The sequence below is a fragment of the Perissodus microlepis genome, chromosome 14 (assembly GCF_051167445.1).
Source record: "Perissodus microlepis isolate ML-2025 ecotype Zambia chromosome 14, ASM5116744v1, whole genome shotgun sequence".
In the NCBI taxonomy this organism is placed as follows: Eukaryota; Metazoa; Chordata; class Actinopteri; order Cichliformes; family Cichlidae; genus Perissodus; species Perissodus microlepis.
The window spans coordinates 10,133,467-10,159,599 of NC_140474.1; the positions used below are offsets into that span (position 1 = coordinate 10,133,467).

The 26,133-nt window shown below is 38.3% G+C and overlaps 1 protein-coding gene across 6 annotated transcripts in view; it reads left to right on the forward strand.

The window, feature by feature from the left end:
- The window catches only part of robo2 (roundabout, axon guidance receptor, homolog 2 (Drosophila)), a 265,284-nt gene that overhangs the window by 78,602 nt on the left and 160,549 nt on the right, over nt 1-26,133 (forward strand). The gene's annotated exons all lie outside the window — the stretch shown is intronic.

Below are 26,133 nucleotides of genomic sequence, written 5' to 3' on the forward strand. Positions count from 1 at the left end.
AGCACTGCTTCAGTGCAGTGACTTTTCTCATGTATCGAGTTAAGTAGTGTATGTTTTTGATCAGACTTTTGTAAATTAAAGTGCCTGAACGCTAACTGGCATTCATGCTAACTGCTTCTTCACTCCTACAAATAATTTCTTATAGTATGTGCACAGACTTAGCCTTCACTGAATCTGTTTGGCACCAGACCAAGCAATTAACCTCCCTAAATGGCAGTATGGATTGTTTGAAATCCTTTTTGTCACATTTAGACCCCCTGTGGTTTCTATCAAGGAACAACGGGGTAAGGGGTGAAGTCTGAGTGTATTGTGTGTGTGTGTGTGTGTGTTTGTGTGTGTGTTTTTGCATGCTATTATTGAACTGAAAGTGTAAGGCATAGTCTCAGAGCTATTCCCTAGTAATTCCATTTTCTCTTTAATATAGCTTGAACTCTCGTTAAAGCTATGGATATGTACGTATATTTCTGCCATTTCCCCCCTCAGTGGTCCCTCTCTCAGGTTTGTGGAGCACATTACAGTCTAATTGCTTTGATTTGGATCCCTCTTGTAAAATCAAACCCGCTGTAGTGCATTTCAGACCGTCTTCTTACTTTAAAGAAGAACCATCTGTCCCTTGCAAATGCCCTGTTTGCTGTGGTGGCAAATAGGTGAGCAGGAGGAAGTGCTTCCCTTCAGACTCATCTCACTGATACATACGAGTTTGCAATTATTTGTAATGGATGAGTTTAAAAAAAAAGCTTTTCTTTTTCCCCAAACTTCACCTCCATCCTGTTTTTGTATATTTTGTGTGAGTATTGCAAATATGTGCGTTTTCCTGAGTGTGTGTGTACATGCGTGCACACAGTGGTTGTCTTGTGATTTAACCACATAAAACAACCTGTATTCTTGGCCTCTCGGGGGCTGTCCTTTGACACTGAATAAATTAAACAGTGGAGGAGATGGTTTTGTGTGCTCCGTTGGACAAGTGTTACAATGGTCAAGTAATGCTAGTGTAATGCATTCCCACCACACCTCTTTTACAGGTCTGAGTCTATGGCCAACAGCAACACTGCAGCATTGTCTCTAACTGTTGTCTTGTGACTTGGCGCAAGCCTCGTTGCTTGTGTGGAGAATTTACCAGCAGAGTGCTCAGGGAAAACATACACAACATTTAAGTGAAAATGTCTCAGCCTATTAATATATTTTCAGCTGAAATAAAACCTGTCTATATATATATATATATATATATATATATATATATATATATACAGGGCTCTAGAGTGCGACCAATTTGGTCGCAAATACGACCAAATTTTTCAGTGGTGCGACTAAAAAAAAATATTTGGTTGCACCTGTGCGACCAACTGTTCGGGTAGCAAAAAAAAAAAATCTGCAACCTTCCCTGTGGTCAACAACAGACACACATTTTGCCCCTATCGTGGACTAAACCAATCAGAGATAGTAAGGGGCGGGACCTCTCTGATTGGCCGTGGTCCAGTTGAAAGTGCAGGTGGAAGTGGGAGGTGAGTAGCTTGAATAAAGCGATATCAATTCATTAAATCCTGAATCGACTTTTAAATATAACTGTGTTTTGCCAGAAACGCCAGATTCTCAGATTAAAGCTCACAAAACCATTTCAACAACAACCAAACAGCAAATGAGAGCAGGTACACGGATTCCACACAAAGACGTAAACACAGAGCGGACCCGACGCATCAGAATTAACTTTGTCTTTCTCGGCTTTCTCACCCGACGGCCCGTAGACGGACACGCTGTCGGAGCTTAGCGATTCTGATGCGTCCGGTCCGCGCTGTGATTACGTCTTTTTGCGCTGATTCTGAGCAGCAGGTTTTGTCTCTCTCCAACCAAAATTCACCGAGCCAGCAGCAAAAGAAGCAGCAAACTGCGCTTCACATTTGATCAATGTCGTCATGAATTTTGCTGTTTTGCTTCCACGACAATTAAAATCACACTTCATGCACAGCTAGCTCTCTCTCTATCTCTCTCTGTACTTCAAGAACAGTTTCCCGTCTCCGATCTCTGTTTTCTGTATTATTCATTCGCTTATTACCCACCAGTCTACCGTTGTTTACAGCGCTGTCGGCTGCTGTCTTTTTCTTTTCTTTTTCTTTTTTTCACTTAAATGACCTCGGACAAGAAAGCCTATTTTTTCTGTTGTTCAATACTGAAGAAATTTAAACTTTATATGCAGAACATTGTAGAATATTTTTAAGGTTATCTGCTATAAAAAGCCATACCAGGAAAATCTCCTTCATGTTTTTCTGTGTTTTATTCTCAGTTACTTTCACACAAAGGCATCTGCTGTGATGTTCACAATTCTGATGAAGTCAGTACTGATAAGTGATCAGAATTATAATATTTCTGACTGTCTGAGGCTAAGTTGAATCAAATCGGGACTTTGAAAACCGGAATCGAATGGATTATAGAAATCAGTGATGATACCCAGCCCTAGTGAGCAGCCTAGGCACGACAGAAGTGGATGTAGCTGTAATAGGAAAAGAACTATTGCTAACTTTTCTGTTAAGTTAAGGCCTGATCCTTCTGAAATTCATAGCCAGTGCTCTGACACGGTGTCATCAATCTTTGAATGCTGAAAAAGCACAGTGTATCCAGAAAAACACATTATATTATATAAATTATTATAAAATTTGTGTGCGCCTAACTTTTGTGTAACTTTAAAAAGTTAGGCGTACCGGTAGGCCCATGGCAAAAAGTTAGTCTAGAGCCCTGATATATATTGCATACAAAAAAAAATCTAATCTTAAATTTAAATCAAAGGTTAGGTAAAATAATTTCAAATTAACCTACTTTCGTCCTTTAAAATTAATTTCAGGAGAGTAACTGATATATTTTGATAAGACTGACACTACAGACACTCATGTATGGGCAGATAATAATCTTTTTTTATTTTTAGATTAAACTACCTTATTGATTTAAAGAGTGCTTTTGTCTGTGTTACAAACTTAAAAGAAGCAAAAGCCCACATAAAGGTGGTTAAAAAAGTATTAAAGTAAATAGTATTAAAAAGTATGTAATTATGTATGATACATTCATCAAAGGGTATGAATGTTTCATGGACGTTATGGCAGTTAACAATCACAAGACATTAAAATTGCACCACTTTTTCTAAGGTCTGTGACCCTACCTGTTGTACTGCAATATGAACACGCACAAATTAAAAATGCATTGAATATTGATTTCACTGTATTGATTCATTTGCCTTGTCTACACAGATCTTAGCCTTTCCTCGTAGGGAAATACTGAGTCTTACCTTTGTTTTTGAGGTTGATCAAGTGGGATTGCTTTGTCAAAACATGTGGCTGGCTATTTGTCTTCATTCGGTGAACAATTGCAGTATAACCACGGGGCTTCCTGTCTCTATTGTTTCCTTCAGTTTTATTCATTTTTCTCATCTACAGTCATTTTTTTACTCAGTGTAGAGACTTTGTGCAGGTATACAAACCCCAGAATGCTTTGAAAAACCTGATTACATACTCTTGCAGGGATAATAAAAAAGAGTTCTCTGATTGTTCAACGAAGATCTGTTCTGTAGTATACTTTGTGGACATTACTGTCAGAATCCAGTAGAGGGCATGTTTTGCCAGCTGCTTTAAGTTTCAGATCACTTTGTTTTTTAAATTTACCACACTTTATTCTCTCTAATGCTCTGCTGTTACCAAATAGCTAAAAGGAATACTTTTGAGCTCAAAAAGCAAACATAATTGGGTTAAAACATGTTTAAACATTTGGGTTTCAGCATTTTGTTTTTAAAAGGTTTCTTTTTCTGACTTTTTTGCAGATGTTTTTCAGTATTTCTCTGAAAAAGAGAAGGTGGGAAGAGGATTGTCTAAAGAGTTTTAAAGTTTTTTCCCTGGACGTCACTGATCATAAATCATTTCTGGCGTACCAACATTTAGGTTTAAATGTGAGAAGCATAGCAACCACCTCGGCCATCATTCTGCACACATGCACACACTAGATTTATGACTGAAGTCATGGAACCCCTGGGAGAAAAGCTCAACATTTTGTCAACACCGAACAGGAAGAATATATAGCACTCCCAGTCACTGAAAGCTCAATACTTGAGTCTTAGGGAGAGATTTTCAGTGCTGAACTTTCACATCCTCAGAATATATGTGTATCTAGCCTCTTGAATAAGATGTGTTCCTGGTTTCTTTTAGTATTGCTGTGTTGCTTTTTTTTATAGAAGGGAAATGCCACACAGAGTTCATGGCACTCATTAGAAGAGAATCACTGGCCATTTAAAGGGATATTTGTGTGGGTTGAGACTCTTCCTGCTATTGCAGTAGCTTACAAGTACAGCTCTATCTTTCCTTACAGTATGCTTGGCTTGTGGCAGAAAGAAAAAAATATTTTACTGCATTTACATTAAATTAGTAATATCAGCTACAGCTTCAGAAATGCTTTGACTTTCTGTTTTTCTGGTGATTTTCTTTCTTTAACATATTAGCACTAAGAATTTAATTCGTGTTCACATTTCCAAGAAGTATAAAAGTACTATACTTCCTACATCTTGTTCTTTCTTTGTTTCTTTATATGGTGGATAAGTGATGTCTGCACTTAAGTGTAGCCTTACTAAACCTGTTCTGCAGATGCTGAATCATCCTTCAACATACAATAAAGACTGTGGTATACCGATGCCTTTTTTTCACCCTTTTTTCTACACAAAGCTGAAAAGCACTTTAAAAAATAAAAAGGGGGCAGGGCGACTGGCTATGTATTATGGAATCTACTCTATTTTAAGGAATAGACTTAAATTATAGTTGGAGAGAGGATTGTTTAGAATTCTGCAGATGAATAGTAAAGATTTGAAAGCCTGTGGCGTTGACATGATTTCTCAAAGCCAGTGTTCAGCAAAGACGGCATGCTGTGAGGATGGGAGAGGGCAGCAGATGAGGTACACTAATAAAAGATAAAGAAATGCTGCTCAAAATACTGCTTGAATAGGATGTAGTTTGTAATAGAAAAGATGCCCAATTCATATTTTATCTAAATGTAGTTTGTTTAACATGTAGAGAACTCATTCTTTGCATGAACATACTGTGAATAATAGTCTTTCTAATGTGCAGTGCTCGGCTAATAATAATAATTATCATAATTAGAATATCATGAGAACAAACACTACAGTCTGTTACAGAATGACACCAGGGATCTCTGATTATGAGAACCATCAGTCAAATGCTAGATTAGACATCGACATTAAGCCAATAAGCTAAACCGTTTCTTCAATATATTTGACATGCTTCCTCACATAGACTGCAACGACAAGCAGGCACCCAACATCAACAACAATACCTCTAACATGCTAACTGCCTCCACTGAACATGTGTATAGGTAGCTAGGAAAACTTCACCTAACAATTGGTGCTCTCCAGCTGTTTGTCACACCTCCAGCACCTATTTTGGCCGATGGGTGGCCCCACCTGTTGTGGGAGACCTCCTTCCTAGTGCCACCAGTGACTACATGTCATTGTCATTAAACTCACATTGGGTTTTTAAATGAACGTTCATAGAATACCCTTCATATAATTCTCCATTTTGCCTACTAACCAGATGGAGTTGGTGACAGTAGCTTTATAAACACAGTCTATTGTGCCTACAATCATAGGTCAGGCCAGTGGATGCTGTCAGAATCATTTGATTTGATTTCACCACCAGCTTTTAACACATTTTAGCCTACACCACTGAGAAAGAAGACGATTGCTATGTAGGCAGCTCTTAGATGCATCAGATGGGAGGATGTGTCAGAGTACCAGAGGGTGGTGCACAGTTTGTGGACTTTAGTGAAGTGAACCATCTGCTGCTTAACATTAGCAAAACACAAAAGCTGTTGATAGACTTCAAGAAATTCAAGATTTCTACTAATTCTTTGTCTACTAGGGAAGAAATCAGAATGGAAAAAGTACGAGAAGAAAAAAGCTCACTTTGACCACAGTCTTAGCCAATGTCAGCTTTTTTTTCCTGGCCTGAAGTGTTGAGTCTGTGGTACCTAGTGTTGGTCTGCTGCATGCTCATTGGACACTTTATTTGTACATCAGTTCAACTACTCCTTAAAGCAAATATCTAATAAGCTAATAACATGGCAGTAGATCAATACAGGCGTGTAGATATAGTCAAGATGGACTGCTGAAGTTCAATTTAAGCATCAGAATGGGGAAGAAAGGCGATGTGACTTTGAATGCCTTTCCAAACAGGCTGGTCTGAGTATTACAGCAACCACTAATCTTCTGGGATTTTCACACACAACCTCTAGCTCTAGGCTTTAAAGAAAAGGGTCAGAAAAAAAGAGAAAATATCCAATGAATGGCAGGTGTCTGGACAAAATTGCCTTGTTGATGCCAGAGTTGTCAGAGGAGAATGGCCAGACTGCTTTGAGCTGAGAGGAAGGGAACAGTAAGTCCAATAACATAAGCTCATTACAACGTATGTAGAAGACCATGTTGGAATGCACAACACATAAAACTTTGAGGCAGCATAAGACCACAACTGGTGTCATTCCTGTCAACTAATAACAGCAAACTGAGGCTACAGTTTGCACACAGGCTCACTACAATTGGTCAACATAAAAACAGAGGCTCTGCACGACTACAGTGTAACATTTACTAATGGGAGCTTCCAGCAACAAACCTTGTCATAAATCTCAAATCATCTCAAAAGAATGTTTCCAGCACTTTGCTAAATCTGTGCCATGAAGAATTAAGGCAGTTCTGAAGGCAAAAGAGGTGTCCAAGCCAGCACTCGCAAGGTGTACCTAATGAAGTGTTAAGTGAGTGTATATGTAGCAGAAAAGAAGAACATGTCAAAAACTCGTCTCTGTGTTAGACAACTTCTCCCACCTTCTGGGTGGTGTTCTTGCTGGCCGTAGGAGCTCCTTCAGGAAGAAACTAATATTGACAAAATGTTTCATTGAGCATCGCAGGCGGGTCTTCGTTCTTGTGGACATTCAGTTACACACAGTAATTTTCTGTCTTTTATTTTCAGAATTAATTATTTTAGTTTTCCTCCACATTCACTTATGTTTTTTTGTTATAAAAAAACCCTAATTATTATTATTATTATTATTATTTAACATTATTTATCAAACTTTTCTTAGAATGTATTTATAGTCTATTATTTTCACTGCTTTTAATACTAAATATTTGTAAATTTTCTTAAACAAAGCATTCTTGGTTAAACAAAATAATTTTCACTTTTTAACACGAAAGTGTGTCAATATTGATTTATTTTCTTTAAAGACTGTCGGTGCTTTATCACGAGTTATTTGTGTTACTTTAATTTTGAAATGGTATAAATATGTAAAAAAAAAATCTTATTGTCTAGTCTGGGTTGACCAATCCTTTTGTAGAACTGCAAAAAGTATGTCAAAAGTAAAAATGGAAAAATGTTTTTATTCCTTTGCTGATATTTGTCTCGAGGCTGCATTGTTGAATTTGTTTGAAGTAGGTCACCAAAGCAGAGCAGTGTACAAGCAAGTTTCTGCATGAAAACCTGTGTCCTACTTTAAATTGGTACTGCGATAATGCACATATTGTAAATTTAAACAGCTGTTTATTTATACAGTGAATCACATTTCTGAATGTTAGTTTAAATATAATTCTGTAAAGTGCTTAATGTATTTAAAGTAAAAGACTGATTCCACCAAAATTATGACCATGCTCTAAAGAGAATTCAGAGTTCATCAGGTGCAAATAAATTTTATACATATCCCTATATTTGCTTTATCGAGGATGAAATCATTAACGTTATTTGTGCCTCTCAGTGGAGTGTCCAGAGCCCCAAATGACTTATTTGTAAATATGCACTAGTCTTTACAAGCCAAAGCAACAATACGACTTATTTTCACTTTCAGCGATGGTCAAAATCACTACCTCGTATTATTTTTATTACAAAATGGATTTAGAAGCATTTATCTTCATAATGACCAAGAGCCTCTGTCTTTATGGTGAACACTTTCCCATAATAAGTGGTGTTCACAGGATGACAACTGCTCTTTTTCTACATCACCGTCCGTAATCACCATCTCCAGTAAAGCATGTATCCCATCATACCGTTACAACCACCCTGCTCACATTACAACTGCAATAATGCCACTTTTTAGTGCTTGATTATATCCTTAGGACAGATCAGACAGTGACCACCTTCCTGCTGCAAACTAATCAGCTCCAAAAAATTACTTATTGATCCCAGGCCAGACCGAGAAAGGGGGATTTAGTGGCGGGGTCAGTGGGAGGGCCGGTAGTGCCTGATTGCCAGCCAGCTTTTCTGAATCACGATAAACATACACTCACATTGATATGCACACACATAAATATACACACATTCATGCAACACATTGAAAATTTTCATTTCCCCCCAAAATGAATCAGTTACAACCCAAGCATGCACTTGTAATGTTTTTCTTTTGCAAAATCACATCATGATAGATGTGACAGTAACTGGAACTGGTTTCAAATAAAATACTCCCCAGGCATAACATCTCCTCCCTTTAAGATACATAAATTGGAAATGGATTTTTTTTATATATACACTGTGCATGGCATTTAGCTGGGGAGAGTAATATGCTGGGACTGGAATTGAAAAATCATCTCCAGTAGTAATGCTTACTGTATGATCCTGTTGAGTTTTGTAATAGCTCACCGTTGGAGCGCGGACATATATTGAAGCACTGAGGGCTTTGATATTGTTTTTCTGTTAAACCTATTTCTTATTTCTATATATTATTGATGTTACAGAGTATATGGGCTAATACATACCGTTGCAGTTCACCAAATTAGTGTTTTGTCAATAATTTCATTCAGCCTAGTTACAGCTTTAACCAACCTGGTCTACATGGTTCTCCTGTACTATTCCCCTGGCATGGCATTCCAGACAGCATTGATCGGATTTTTTAGAGATGAATGGATTAATTACAAGCAGTGAGAGGAGACGAAATATAGTTTGGCATGGGGACGAATGGAATTGAGGACTGGGATTGAGAAAGCCATTAACTCAAATTGAGGGCATTAATGACTGTAGCACTGCCAGGGGGCCCCAGTGGCTCACCCTTTTCCTTGGCACTACGGCTGTGTAATGGCTTTCCCGGGTGCTCTTTTCAGGGATTGGTTGAACAGTGGCTCTGTGGTAGTGTGGCTGACATGATGTACTTTTCTACACCTCTAAACCTTTGAGATATTACAGTGTTCCAAAAAAGCTGCTTCCAGAAAGCACATGAAACACCTGCACTGGTCTTTCTTATGTTTATGTTGGTGTATTGTTAGGTTATCTGTGACCACCTTCCTATTAGATACATAGATTGGGAAGACACTGATTATTAATGTTTCAAAAATATAAATTGTACTTCAGAAAGATAGGGTTAAAGGTTATGTCTTGAAGCAATATGTTTATGTTTAAAAGGGACAGTTCACATTAATTAATATACAGTACTGTGTGAAATTCTTAAAACTCTGTGCATTTCTTTAGATTTTGCTTGCAAGGAGGCTTCTTTGTAGTCTTTTTTAGGTCATCTTGAGCTATAGTTCTCCAGGCTTTCTGAAGTTTTTCTTTCAACATTGGCTGATTTTTCACTCACTTTCAGTCCATTCCCTGCACTTAATCATTTTCTATTCACAACTTTGCAAAGAAACAATTTTAAAAACACATACATTTTTCCCCCTAATTTCTTTACTTGGATATGAAAAATGCCAACAATAGCACAGTTTGACAGGCATACAATCGAATATTTGCACCAAATAGGTGTTTCACAAAGACCTATTTGCCAAAAAACGTATATCTCATATATCTGTGCAAAGTGAAACCGAACAAGCAGAGGCAGAACTAGTTGCAGGCCAAGACATTATCTGCAGCAGATTAACAGTAGGGCTGTTCGATATAACGATATATATCGGATGACGATATAAAAACGTCTATTGTTTCATTTTACGCTATCGTTTGTTTCGTGTCGCAAAATAAGCTGTTTACGGCAATATTTTTTCATGGTTTTGATGGTCACTGTAGTGGCTATATTAATTTCTTAAAGTTCTCTCTTTCTCTTATATTTTATATAACCACACTACAGACGGACAAGCGCCTGTTTTTATGCGTTGTGGTTAGCAACAACGACGGTAACACCATCGCGTGTCCGCTTGTTTATGTTCCACATAAACCTTTCACAATAAAGCTCAAGATCCTGTTGAGACTTTTCAAAATAAACTGAATCACGTGAAAGAGCAGTTTATTTACAGATGAGAAGTAAAAAAGAGCCGCCAATTGCTAAAAAATAAACCTTAGAATCAAACGTTAGAACATTTTTTTTTCCCTGCAGCACGCCGTGTAATAAATGCTCACAAAGAAAACGGCGGCCGTTACAACTTATGTCTAAAAATGTATAGTTTAATGCATCGGTTAAAACACTCGACTCCAGCTACATGATTCGCAGCTGGAAACACTTCCTGCAAGTAGAGCTGCCCGAGATTCATAGAATTTACAGAAAATGTTACATTTTTGTGATTTATATCATGATCTGGACGATAGAATTCTTGTATCGGGATATGTGATTTTGGTCATATCGCACAGCCCTAATTAACAGTATCTAAAAGTCATGTCCTTAAAAAATCGGAAGAAATCCAACCTTTCACGGGACATGAGATACATCTGGCCTTTCGGTTGATCCATCTACCGTTCACTGAAGCCTCGTCAGAAATGGTTTCAGTGGGGGATGTCCGTCGAGAAGCCGTTCTTAAGGAAGAGAAACAGAGAGAAAGGCGTGTCAATGGAATGGTCTGAAAAGCAATGTCTTATGTAGTACTGAGTCCAAATTTGAAAAATTTGGATCAAATCATTGTCAATATATATGGTAAATGGCCTGTATTTGTATAGCGCTTTTCTAGTCCCTAAGGACCCCAAAGCGCTTTACACAACCTGTCATCCACCCATTCACACACTGGTGATGGCAAGCTACATTGTAGCCACAGCCACCCTGGGGCGCACTGACAGAGGCGAGCTGCCGGACACTGGCGCCACCGGGCCCTCTGACCACCACCAGTAGGCAACGGGTGAAGTGTCTTGCCCAAGGACACAACGACCGAGACTGTCCAAGCCGGGGCTCGAACCGGCAACCGATTACAAGGCAAACTCCCAACTCTTGAGCCACGATCGCCCTATATGGAGAATGTCAGGAGAAATGTACAAGAGTGAGTGTCTATAGCCATCTGCAAAACATGTGGAGGCTCTGTTTTGGTTTGGATCTGCATTTCATCTACTGGTGTTGCGGATATTGTCAAAGTTGATGAAATTTTAAACACAGAAAGTACCCTCAATTTTTGATCCATCATTTAAAACCATCTGGGAAGTGTTTGATTGGTATTTTTCAGCATGACAATGATCCTAAACATACTGTCAGTGTGATAATAACTAGACAGAAAGAGACACAGTGGAACGCGATCAGTAGTGGACTGCCCTCTTGACAGAGAATAAAACAAAAGGCAGCCAACATCCAAAGAAGAGCTTTGAATGTCCTTCAAGAACCCTAGAGAACTATTCCTGAAGACTACTCATTTCAACAAAGCTAGTCCAGCAAAGTTCAGGTTGTGTTTAATAACAGCAGTGATACCAAATACTGACTTTCCAAGCTTGTTAGATTTATGCAAACCATTTTTGCCTGATATACTGTATTTCCATGTTTCAACAATTCGCTGCACCTCTATTTACCAGCAAAATATAAAGAAATGAGGGGTGTCTCAAGACTTTTGCACAACGTGTTTAGTTCTTTTTGTAAGACTTTTGTAAGTGCTTAGGTCGATCGTTTAAATGTACCAGATTTGGCCATACTGGGAATCCCTGGCAGTCTGGTGGAATTTATGGGCTTTACAAGATAACCTACAAAAGCATTCGGACACACATAAAAACAGATGTGCAAATACAAGCTGAAACAGTGACATAACTCTATAACAGATTAAAGAAACATAAGAGAAAACTGAAGCACATAAGACTGAAACAAAGGCCTTTAGTGAAGTACTGATATAACTACTCTATCAAACAGCATGTTTGATTTTCAATTAGTCCGTTTTATAGATTTGGAAAAGCAGCTTTTCTCAATGACATTAAAATGGTAGATATATTTAGATTTCATTTGAAAATGCACACAATTGAATAGTACAGGAAACACAGGCTCTTTGTTTATCTAATTGTTCTTGTTCATATTTTATGTTTTTTTTAATAAACAGTTGTGTTTTACTTGCAGGCTTTTAACACACCACACAGGTGCATCTAAAATCATTTAACGACAGTTTAGAATTTAGCCACAAGAATAAACATATGTATTAAAAATGCTAGCTGGTGCATTATGTCACCAAATGTAATGCACATGAGGTCCAAGTAGGGACGTAACAATTAATAATAATATGAAGAATAATTATAATAATCATGGCGTTTGTGCTCCTCTTTGTTCTTCCCTTTTAAATTCGTTTCACCCCTTCTCATTGCCTGGGCTGTTTAAATCTAATCTAACTGAACACATTACTCCATTCGCACGGCCGCCAGCTGAATGTAGCAACTCATAAAAGCCCAATATTTCAGCCATATTGATTCCTCTGGTAAAATTGGTTTGAGCTATGAATGCACTGCAACACTGTTCACTGAAATGTTTTGCTGCCCTGGGGGGGGGAAGCGAGGGTGACCTTGAATGTTTTTCCCCCTCCTCTTACTTTCATATCAGTTTTTCTCATTCTGCCTTTGAGCACTGTTTCATGGCTTTTCTGATATCCTTACATACGCTCTAACTGGAGTGACCTATGGTACGCTATTCACATTCTCTCAACCCTGAATTACACTCTCTATTCATGCCTTCTCAAAAGAAGAAAATATTTGGATTTATTCCTAAATTTGATTGAGGAAATGACATGGAGCAGCTCTTGTTTGATCTCGGGTTCAGATCATTCGTGTGATGGTTTCTCTGCATCCTTTCATCTTTTTAGCTATTTCAGCAAGAGTTCACTCAGATGGAAAGTATTTTATGTGATCTTTGACCAGTATTTCAATAGCATGCTGCTGCATTAGAGCTTACAGCACACTGAGTATACAGTATGCATCTGAGATAGGAAATGTTGCATGGTAAGACACCTAATGCCTACAGGTTTTCAGTTATGAATAACCCTAAAGAATATCCTCACACAAGCTCAAGCATGTGTAAACATATTTGTCTGTATTTACTGTAGTTAACAACAGCTCTAGCATCATTTGCACTTTATCTTCCTCTTATCTTGATTAGCACAGACAATGAATGATCACTGCTACAGCTGGCTGTTTAATTTTTACAATGATCCATTCACTCTTTAACAGCAACAGCTGCAGTCTTATCAGTACTAACGATGGGTCTAGTTAGGATTTTATAGATACTGCCATTTATACAGTCACTGTCAATACTGCTCTTAGTGCCTTAATGCTAAGGGCAATTGAAGTTCTTTTTCACAAAGGGATCATGGCATACGGTGAAAACAGGTGAATAGGTGAGGGCTTAAACATTGAATCAAGTTCGGCACATATGCATGCAGATAGTTTTGGTTAACCAGTTAAAGTAGATTTCATCCATTTAGCATGAATTCAGGAGTCATCTCGAAGCACTTAATACCACAGTTGAATGAGAAAGCAAATAATTTCCTATGAACAAGCACTTAGTGATAATGGGAGGGGAAAAGCCAATTTTACAGGAAGAACTCTTCAGCAGAGCCTGGCTCAGGCAGGACAGCCATCTGGCCCAAATGGCTGGGGTGAGGGAAAAGAATAATAATAAAGAACATCATAGAGAAGCTATAGGCTCACATGCAGCACATCAGATATAGGAAAACAGCTGAATTGCTGTTATTGCATATTAAGGAACAGAGCTGCTTAATGCCATATGAACATCAGACGACATATCATATGCTAAAGTTACTGTTAGCTTTTAAAACCTTTTATTTAGGCCTTTTTGTTTGGAGTTTTTAGGTTCTGGTTGAATGAGTGTATTGAATGGTGTTCCATTGTTCCATCCATCTGTCCATTAAGACTTCCTTCTACAATGCAAAAGATTTGCTTCTTCAACTAAATAATTGGTCAGATATTAGAGAAGCGTGCATGAAGTGATCACCTAATGGGTTTTTACCCAAACTTTGCTCAAGGACAAACTAGTTGCTTTACAGGCGATTCCCCATTTTCACAAAATTTGCTGCTCCTCCTCGAGTGTTGGTCAAATTATAATGGAAGATTAATTTGTCCTGGGTGTGATGGTTGGTGAGCCTCCTTGACCTCTCAGTGCATTTTAATTGTCTTCAATACAGCCAAACAGTAACAAACAAATTATAATTTTCTTTCTGTAATCTACCCTGTGAGCTCTGATGAGTTACATTTGCCAACTGAAACAAGCAGAAGTGATAATGTGATTCCTGAGCAGCCACTTTGCACTTGATGGTTTTTTTGTTTTTTTGTTTTTTTGTAATTCTGCATACATCATTGTGCAAAAATATACAGTATTGCACTTTAAATTAATAGTAGGCAGTATTGCTTCATCATGTCATGTCCATCTCACATTGGTATTTTAATGCTGGTATTTTAATGCTTGCTTTCACCTGCAGAGGTCCAGTAGATTTGACAGTAGGCTGTCAGTGGAAACACATGTTCCTCTAACATTTTTGCTAGTTGATTTATGTCCTAAAAAAAGAAAGAAAGAAAACTCCGCTCTTGTTTTCTTGAACATGTGCTCCTCTAGGGCAGTAAGTAAGTATAATGCTGAACTGTAATAAAGCAAAGGGGTAAGACCTAAACTCAGTGGAGGGAGATGGAAGGAAGTAGGAAATTGTGTGCCAGGATCTTCAGCAGCAGGATCATTGTGGCAAAATTGTGCTGCTCCAGAAAAAAAGTTCTACCTGATGGAAATAAATTGGCTGCGGGAGTCAGTGCTGAGCTGGAGTCTCTAAAGACAGAGCCAGCTTCTAAATGGCTCAATTTAGCCTTTGTGGGAGCCAGGAACCAGAGCAGGTCACGGGCCCACAACCTGACACAGTAAAAATCAATAGGTAGTTTCAGAACAAGGGGCCTTATTAAAACAGGTCCTTTTTCAGTGAGGTCTTAGGATGACACCGTCGCACAGAAATCATTAAGCTCAGCTCAAACTACTCACTCGTGTTTAAATTGTTGCAATCCTTTTGACCCACACATCCTCTCGTGTTGTCTCTTATATCCTCTTTTTGATCCTGAAGATAGTGGGAGCACAATTACGATCAACTGTAATTGGATACTAGAAACTGGATCATGAATTTTCCAGTTTATTGCCTGGAAACAACAGCAGTAATAACTAAGGGAAAAAAATATTTTTAAGGAGAAGAACAACAAGATAACTTCGATAAACTGGTGCAGTTTTTGTTTTTTTGGATTGTTGTTGATTTTTTTATATGACTATGAAAAAGAACAGGTCTCCAAAATAAATAGTGGGACCATGGGAGACTTCACTGAAGCAAAGTAGGTTGTATTGTGTGGTGGTTCGATCATGTTAATAGTAATACCATGTTATCTGAGCCTCCAGAGCCTTTCAAGTGTCCAACACTCCCAGTAAAGTAAAACATTCACGACAGGACAAACATACCTTAAAAACTCTATCTGTAATGATTTAAAGCTTTATCGGCACACTGGGATTGTAGATGCACAGCTGCTGAAAAAAATCCCAAGGAAAAAGTTGGATGCTTTTCTATTACCTTCTCTTTCTCTCCTTTCCCTGTCTTTCTTTCTCTTGTACATGTAACAATCTCCTGTTTTTAGAGCAGTGATGACCTTTTCGATTTTATGTGTTAGACCTCGATAGCACACTGTAAAGTCTCAAGGGCAGCAGTGCTGCACATCAGAGCTGGTGTAGTAAAAATCCAGATGATGTTGTTGACCAGAGACCGTATGCCCGTACACTCTCTGCATCAGCCACAGAAACACGAGCAGTGTTTTGGACATGCAGGAGCTTTCAGGTCCATGAAGTTCTGAACTTTTATTTTCCTTGATCATTTTTTAAACATATGATTTCAGTCACAGACTCACCTTAGAGCACATTCACTCCCTCACCACATTGTAGTATTATTTCTTTGGTCTACCTTTATTCTGAATTCATGATCTGCCCCAGCAGGAAACCATTTATAATAAATGGCTGTGTAGTGTAACATTCTTGCACATCTGTGTCTGTTGTGTTTTTGTTAGCTGTAATTAAAAAAGCAGAAAATAGATACACCGAAGTAACAACCTAGAGCATTACGTCAACCTTATCCCCAATACTAGTGCTTTGTTTGGGGGGTTTTGTGTGTGGACATATATAAAGGTACATGCTGTACATTAATCTGTCCAATAAACCATAATGCTGCCACTAAGCGCATGCCAAGGAATGACAATTTTTCCACCTCTGTAAAGTGGGGAAAAGGGTATTTTACTCAGTTTCTGCTGTTTCCATGCAGGCACGGTATGGGTAAATATAGGGTTGGGTAAATATAGAAATGAAACACAATCATTAATATTCATAAAACCTCCACTGAATATTAGCCTACTGTCTTGGTTCATGTGCATGCACTTCTTTCTTACTCTGAAATACACAAAAGTTTAGAAAATGACAACTTTCAGCCGTGATATGGGACAGGGAATTTGCTTTTTCTTTGGGGGGGGAGTCAAACGGTTGTCAAAGTGTCTTTGACACCATAGTTAAGTAAGCATCTATCAGCAGTACGTAAACATGAAATCATTCCTCGTGCATGTTCTCGTTGCCAAAAAATCAGCATGCGCCTCAGAAGCGCTTGGAACACAGCAGCTGAGAGTAGCTGTGGGTCAACATTGTGAAGGGAGGGAGATGGGGTTACACAAAGATGGTGCCAGAAACCAAATGGTGCTGAGTTCAGTTTGAGTTGTAACAACAGAGAGTCATGCAGCAAAATCAGCATCTAATTTTATTGTCCAGATGTGTCCGTCTTGTGCTTGGGTGGTAGTACCAGATGTCTATTTTCCATTATTTTCTGGTGGTACTTTCTTTTGCTTACACTGCTTAAATAATCTCTACTGTGTGACATGTATACCCATGTCCAATGAATCACTAGCACATTGAATTAATAATCACTGGTACATAATGAAAGGTTTCAATCTTCAGCCGTTGTCCTTTGGACCGTATGCCAAAATATCCAGAAAGCGTGCCGTCATTGTGTGAAAGCCTAAACGCCTTCAACTGCGATCTGAAATGGAAAAAACAACTGATATTTTTACAGCTGGAAACTGCAATGTGACTGTAAACTTCAGTAGTAATATGTGGACTCAGTGTTGTAAATAGAACAAGTATTTGAATCAGAATTTGTACCAGGGAGTGATCATCTTTTGTCTGCTCTGCCAGCTTAGAACAGAAGAAAAAGCTATTCTTGGAGGTAAGGATATTATAATACTGTATGAGTTGAAAGTAAGCCAGATTAGACAACAAAGGCAGCAAAAACAGCAATTTATTGGAGCATTAAAGCGGATTATGGAATTTGCAAAAATGCTCTTTGATGATTCCTTGCAACTGAGATGTTTACCAGCTCCAGTTAATGTATAATGTACAGTAGCTGTAAAAAAATAACATCTTTGATGAATGTTAGATTTTAAGTAGAAATACAGTCTCACTAAGCTGCACATTGTTTGGCCTCATTATATTATCTTTTACTGTGCTGTGCCATAAAAACTAAATTGGAGGAAAAAGCGGCATTGCCTTTTCTTCCTGCCATTTCAGTATGGAAATGAGAAGTTTAACTAACATGCTTTGTTTCCTTTTCTAATTAGGCATCCCGTTTGCTGCATAAAGCAACTAAAGTTCTTGAATATCACTCAGTACACATTCTATAAAATGTTTGGAGATGATTACAATATTTAAAATACAATAAAACAACATAAATAAAGCGAAATTATGATTAACGTGCCGTGTAACCATAAAACTTTCTGAGTACCAGAGCAGCATTTCTGTATTGATGGCATCGTGGATTTATAGGCTTCCATACAGCCTTTGTGTATTCATAGCTTTCAGGTCTGTTTGGCTTAATGTCCCAGTGCTGCCGACAGTATTTGTGGCACGGTGCGAAATCTGACTTCTTCTGTGCTCAGACTAGGCCTGTAATGGCTCTGCTGGGACAGAGAGAAAGTGCTTCTTCAGCGCTCATTAATGGAGCAAATTGAACAGGTCTCCTGGCCTAGCTATATAATGAGGGCCTCCCTCTTTTCTACCCCCCTTCCTACTATCATCCTGCAGTCTATTGTTCACCTGCAGTTAGGGTCAGAGCTTCCGAACCATAATTGTATCACTCTGACCCTCTTTTGGTTCTTGTTTTGTCACAGATACCTGCTCTTTATTGGATGCCGACTATCCTTCAGGTTGTAAAAGCCAGTGCCCCTCCTCCCATACCTAGGGACAAGGGTGCTGCCTGCCTGCCTGCCTCCCTGTCCGCCTGCCAAGGATCAATATGCCACTGTCGTTAACTGGATTTGTTGCTGTGGCGCTTGCTTATGAGGCAGCAATTAGAGTGTGAAGTGGCAAGGCCAGGGTATGAGGCAGCGACCATGTGAGCGTTGGCCCTGGGGGATGGAAATGTCAGGGGCACAAGCCCAGTTTCATTAGGGCTTGAAGAGAGTATGACGATCCATACTGTCCATGTAATTCATTCTGCCGAGGGGGGTTTAGAATTATTTGTTGGAGACAGTTAGCAAACACAGAAAGAGGTCACAGGTTAGGAGTGGCTGTGGACACTTGCTCACTGTGAAATCTACTTACACCATGTGGAAGCCACTTACATGCCTCCATTGTTTTATTACCAGATCAGTGCTTTGAGGGGAGCTTAGCCTGAACAGTGGAGCTGATACAGTCTCTTTTCATGTGTCAATTCAACATCACTCGTTGCCATTTACAAATCAATCTGTCCTCCATTATCCATGTGTTCCAGTGTAAATTTTTCTGAAAGGTTTGGCAGTCATTTCAATCTGATTGTTGATGCATTTTGCTTTTCTGTTCTGTTTTTGCTTAGAAATAATTATAGGCCAGCATGGTCATGTCCAGCGTCATTTGTGTCAGACCATCACTCATCTCAAATTGGAGACATTGAAGACTTTATGGTGGATGGGGGCCCCTGTCTGGACATTTTCCTCCCTCAAAAGGGTCACGGTGTCCCTGGTCAACCATGAGGATGGGGTGCCCTAATGTGTCATTTGGGACTACTATGACCTACGGCTCTAAATCACTTTCCTTTTTGGGGACAATTAAGTTTGAGCCTCTGATGTATATGGCCTTTGGCTGATTCTGTCGATGGCACTCAGGGGTGGGGGTTATTTTTTATTTTTTTGTTTGGTCGATGTTTTTTAAAGTGTCAATGTGCTTTGTTTGCAAGGCGGTCAGATATATTGATGATTGAGTCAAATGCGACAACTGAGCAACATTTTGATTTGGCATTTACACAGTCAGGCTGCCTAGGTGAATTTATATGTAACCCCTTCTTTTTGCTCCATATGAGCTTGCTACTGTAATTACTTCTTCATGCATAACTCCAGAATGCATCTTTGGTAATGCCAGTTGTCTTCATGGAAATGGATTTGTTGTGTCGGGCAACAGATATCTGATTTCTGAAAATTGCCTAGAGCCTAACAGAACTAGCCCAACCAAGAGTTAGCAGATGTGAACAATGTTATTCAATTCTCTTAACATATGTCTCCTGTGTGGTGCAAAGGAGACAGTTTTGTGTGAGGGTTAGGCTGTTTTTCTAGTCCACAGTCAGTTTGCCGAGGTTACGAGGGATGAGGAGAGTGAAAACATCTGAGTAGGGGTGAGAGAGAAGCTGTGAGAGGAGCAGTTTTAATTCTAGGCTCTGTTCCAAAAGTGAGTGCATTGTTGAGAGTGTAATGGGTTACATATTTTAGGCATAGTCTAGACTGTGTCCAAAAAAGTGCAGTCTTTTCACTGATAAAAGCCAACATTCATCGACATTATTTCTTTTCCCTCAAAATGGGCTTCTGGTGAAATCGGTGGATTATTATGTTTACCAGTCAAATTAAACCTCAGCATACTGGGCTGAGTGCTGAAATGGATAAAATATAACAATTGCAAGGTGTAGTATTTGCTATTTAGAATTAGAATTAGGACCATTTGGAATGATTGGACGCATCCATAAAATAAGTGAATGCAGTAGATTTACAGTACCTATCCTTTAATGTATCCTTTAATGTCTTCTTCTTTCTTGTTAGAGTAAATTAGAGTATGCTACATTGCTTAGTATAGTACTAAGTCTAGTGGCATCGCTATCTTCCATTATAGACATCTGTGTTGTCAATAAAAAACTTGGATCTAAGACATTTTCAACATTCTGGAATTAAAGGCTAGCTGCAAATTCCCCACATAACTAGCTTTAAAATCCCTTTTCTCAGAGCAGCAATCTTTTCCATGTCAAAATACAGTTTTATAAGTAACTACTTATATAGTATATAGCCACGCCTATTAGTTTTCAGCCCCATTACCACAGGTACAGAGTTGCACAGTGCTATATAAAAGTCATGTTCTACTGATCAATTCTTTATATTCTGCTAGGAAAATGGGAAATAGGTGCAGCAGTTTACTGAAGCATGTGCAAACAGAAATGAAAAAATAATTCTATGAAGGGTTGTTTCTATTTTCTAAGGGCATTTTTTCAGACACTGTTCATCTGAAATTAAAATGATATGTTTTGGGGACAGGCTGATGGTAAAATGTACCAAAAAATAGAATCTAAAATTGGTTCTTTGTTAAGTTTTCTGTTATGTGTAGACACAACACTAGCCTTTTTTATTCTTGAATGATTGATAAGTCAGTGTTAAGTGGCTGAACAAAAAAAATAATTTATCTGAAAATGGTCATGCACAGGGCTTAAAATAAGTGAAAAGTAACAACAACAACAACAACAACGAAAAGAAAAGAAAAGAAAAACAAAAAAATGTGCCTCTGAAAATGGTGAAATACAAGGAATGAACTAAAAATTAGTGAAAAAGCAACCAATGTTGAAAAGGGTTTCAACAGCTTTGAAAGAGTTTCAGTATTGCTCAAGACCACTTTGGAAAATCCCAGGAAGGTGTTATAAAATAAATGTGGGGTGACTCAAGACTTTTGCACAGTATTGGACAGAATCAAGGATCTAGTCATAGTTCTAAACAATTGTGAAAGAATGGGTCTTTGTAAAGAACTCACTAGTTTTGAGCATGGTACTGTAATACAATGCTACTAAGCACAACAAGTCAGTTTGTGAAATTTCTTCTCTCTTAGGCATTCTTATAAAAGAACCACAGCAACAGATTGACTCAATAATTGGTGAGTTCCAAACCTCCTCTGGCATTAACAGCACAAAAACTGTGCGCTGGGAGTGTCATGGCATTAGTTTCCATGGTCAAGCAGCTCCTGTACAAGCGGTGTGTAGATATAGCCCAGGTCTTTTGTTCATAGAGTGTATGTGGTTTTCTTCATTAGTCATATTCAAATCAAAACTGTTTTAAATATGAACCTCCTGATTTGTAAAGTGCAGGTAGTGAACCATGCATATCTATACATGCTGTGTGCATTTGTACATTGAATGCCAAATATACAATTTAATGTAATTCTAACTTCCAACAACAGGACAGTGCAAAAACCTTAAATACTGTTTATTGATCAGATGTCACCACCACCACAAAAGGAGGTTTAATCAAACCCATAGTTCATGCTAATACCCACTCTGCTTCCTCTAACAAGGAATAATAAATATTTACAGTACATGTCCATACTATTGTATGGACATGTCTCTTTCATAATAAATAATCAAACTTGCTGCATTTATATATTTACAACTCAAGCTATAACAATATACCAGTCTTACAACCTGTAATGTGGATGCAATTAGTTACTGGAAGCTCACACATCCATTTAGAGATAAAAAAGAAAATATTAACAGTTGATATTACGGCATGTATGAGGTAATCATTCTTGCAGAATACTAAATGCTAGCGGTCATAAGAGCACCAAAAATAGATTTGACAATCGTCCTCTAAAAGTCTTTTTCTACAAAAAAAATACTTCTCCTGTTAAATTACAAGCCAAAACAAACAGTAAAGTAGGAAATATATGCTCTATGTATTTATTGGTTAAATCATGTGAGAAATAAGGGTGTAATTGATTAAATGAGGCATATCAGACATCAGACTTTTAATGTATTATTTCTGTCGTATAGAGTTTATTCTACCCGCCAAAATTTGTAAATTGTTATGTCCCAGTTGAGACTTTTCTTTCCAACTTACTGGGAAACTTGACAATTCTTTATAATGATTTTAATGAGCCAAAAGGAAATGACAATGAATACGTGTTTTTGTATATACAGTCAAACTGCGACTGTAAAAGGGACTGGTTTCCTTATGTCAATAATAAAACCTGTCTTCACTTTTTTATAGTCAGGTCCTTTATGTATGGCTAAGGGATTTATGAAGCACAGGAAACAACGTCTGTTCTGAGCTTTGCTAATGATGGGTATAGCTGTGGAGGAGGACTGGAAAGAGGAAGGACAATGTCCTAACTGATAAGCAGGTTTGAGAGATACTTGAGAACCTCCCTTCCTCTCATTCCCTCCTTTCTTACTCATCAGGGCTCAAGTATTCACCTCTCACTCATTAGCCGCTGCTGCCCATCGTTCACTGGACCAAACTGTTTACCCTGTACTGTCATGAAAATGACGTGTACCCTGTTGTCAAGTGCTGCCCTAGGTGGGGAGTGACAGTCATGATGAGTTTCCACAGAGGCAGATTAAGCAGCTGCGTTCAGGAAAAAGTAGGGCAGCTAATTAGCTACAGCGCTCAAGACCATGGGAGTGGGCTGTTTTTTCACCTAGACAGGGAAATTCCATAAATGGCAGGAATGTGTTTAAAGAAGTGGGGCTGGAATATCTAATAAGAGTGGGAGGAAAGCAGAAGATGACATAGAATAGAAAAAGTGAAGGAGGGAGGCAGATTGTGCTGGAAAGTTTGCTCCGAAAAGGAACTTATAGTGTCATTTAAGCCTTTTTTTGGCATGTGTGGGTTTGTTGATAGGGTTAGGGTTATCTTTTGAAATGTGTTTTTCAGAGGAAAAAATGCACACATTACAGCGTCTGTTCAGGACTAAATATAAATGTTTCTGCAACTCATTAATTTTTATTTTTGTTCAGTCATTAAATCTGAATTGATAATGTTTTGCTTTTCATTTCACTTGAAAGATAATTGTATTTTGCTAGTCTTTATTTAACTTGTTTGGTGTGGACAGGGCTCGACATGTGGTGTCGCATTTTTGTACGCCACAGTTCAACAACATTTGAATTTAAATGTGATTAACTCTGAGCATTTTTGCTCAAAATGCTAGACCACTGACAGTTAAAATCTGATCAAACAACACCCCAGAGCCTTGATGAAATGGATAAACTATTAGACCCCATCTAAAAAATATCTAAGAATGTTTTCCTCAGACTTTATCTTTGATTGCTGCATATTTAGTCATGAATTTTTGATAAAGAAATAAAAATGTGAAATTAAGTTTTATGTTTTTCACACTTTACATGCAGTGCTGTGAAAAGTACTTACCCCCATTCTGATTTTGTTTTTGGCATATTTGTCACACTTATGTGTGATCATCAATCTAAAAAAATCACAAAAAAAAAAAAAAAATCTAAAAAAGCAAACACAGTTCTGGAAAAACATGCTTTGGACAGATGAAACCAAGATCAACCTCTACCAGAATGATGGCAAGAAAAAGGTATGGAGAAGGTGTGAAACGGCTCATGAGCCAAAGCATACCACATCATCTGTAAAACACGGCGGAGACAGTGTAATGGCTTTGGCATACATGGCTGCCAATGGCACTGTGACACTAGTGTTTATTGATGATGTGACACAGGACAGAAGCAGCCAGCTGAATTCTGAGGTTTTCAGAGACATACTGTCTGCCCAAATCCAGCTAAATGCAGTCAAACTGATTGGGCAGTGTTTCATAATACAGATGGACTATGAACCAAAACATTCCCAGGAGTTAATTAAGCCAAAAAGTGGAAAATTCTTGAATGGCTAAGTCAGTCACCTGGTCTGTTGAAGACTAAACTTTGGACAGAAAAACCCACAAGCAAACAACAACTGAAAGTCGCTGCAGTAAAGGCTTGGCAGAGCATTAAAAAAGAGAAAACCCATCATCTGGTAATGTCCATGAGTTCAAGAGCAATTATCCACAAATGGAGAAATAGTAGAAGACCTTTCCAAGAGTTGCTGGCCTATAAAAATTACTTCAAGAGGACATCAATGACACATCCAGAAATTCACAAAAGAACCAAGAACAATATCTAAAGAATTGCAGGCCTGCTATATCTGCCATAAAACTAACACAGCATTTTATAAAAAAGAGCATCATACCAGCAGTCAAATATGGTAGTGGTAGTGTGGTGATCTTGGACTGCTTCAGAACCTGGACAACTTGCTGTAACTGATGAATTCTGCATCAGGTCGTGCCCTGAAGCTCAAGCACGCTTTCTTTATGCAGAAATACAATGATCCGAAACACACCAACAAGTCCACCTCTGAATGGCTAAAAAGTAAATAAATAAAAATGAACAAAGACAAAATGAAGGTTTTAGAGTGGCCTAGTTAAAATCTGGAATTAAATTCAATAGCGATGCTTTGGAATGACCCTAAACTAGCAATTATGCAAAGAATAGTGGGCCAAAATTCCTTCACAGTGTTGTGAAAGACTTATCATAAATGCTTGATTGCAGTTCTTGCTGTCAGGGATGGCACAACCAGTTATTAGGTTTAGGGGGCAATTACTTGTTCACACAGGGCCAGGTAGGTTTTGATAACTTTTTTCCCCTTAATAAAAATCATCACTTAAAAACTACATTTTGTATTTTCTTGTCTTATCTTTGTCTGATATTAAAACTACTTTGGTGATCTGAAACCTGCAATTGTGATGTGGATGGATGAATATTGAACAGTTAAAAAAAAAAAAAAAAAAAAAAAAACAGCAAAAAAAACCCCCAAGACAAAACATTTTACTACATAAAGTTCGTCCTAAACGAAATCTGTATAAATAATAATCCACTTCACAGCACAGATTTTTTTTCACTTCTGTTTTTTTGTCTCCTCCATGTCTTTCAGTCCTCCGTGCTATTTAATTCTTTCTTTGCGACTTGCCTTTGTTTGATTTACATCATAAGGTTCATTTTTCTTTTTCTCTCTTTCTTTCTGCTCCTCTGCCAGTGCTTTCTGCACGTGATCGGATATTCTTGATCTATCCCTGTCCCTTGTTCTTTTTATCCAGTTTTTTTTCCTTTACCTCTTCAAGTTCTGCTTATTTTACTTATCTTTGACAAATTCCTTATTCTTCTTTATCAGCTCTTTATTTCCGTCCTTCAGTTATTTATTTTTTATTTTTTTAATTTCTCCCGTGTTTTTGATTACCTACTTTTCTTTACCTTGTTAAGCACTTTCTTCTCATCCAACAGTTTTTTCTTATTTTACTTCTCCAACGTCGCCTTCTCCTCCTACGGTTTTTCCTCTCTGTCACCTCCTTTCTCAGGCTCTTCTCCAGAGCGTTACATTTTGGCGTGCTATTTTTGAAGGTTTTCAGTTAGCCCTGCAGAGAGGCTCTCCATCTCCTTGTTGAGTTCTTGTACTTTACTGTCCTTCTCCCTGGGAAGCTCTTTCAGAGTTTTTACCTCTTCCTGGCAGGCACTGGATTGATTCTCAGTCTCTAAACAGGCCTTGTCTTTCTGCTGGTGGTTCGTTAAGTTTTTTTCTTTCTCTGCCTCCAGCAGTGTGCTGAGTCTGTACAACTCTTGTTGGTGTGACACTGGAAGCTTCTCCAGCTTGTCTGTTTTCAGTTTGTCTTCATGCACATTGTGGCACATAGACAACCTTGCAGCCAGGAGGTATTGGATGAACTATGTGACTCTGTACCCTGTTTTAATTGGTCATTTTAACCCTGGTGGCATCAAAAACCTCAATTAAGTAGCCCATGATTTTTCCTAAGAAATGTTCACAAATCCTCGTTTGCATCATTGATAGTTCGTCTTGGCCACAAATAAAAGGGCAACTGAAAGCAACAATTTCTCGGTATCATAGGTATCTGTAG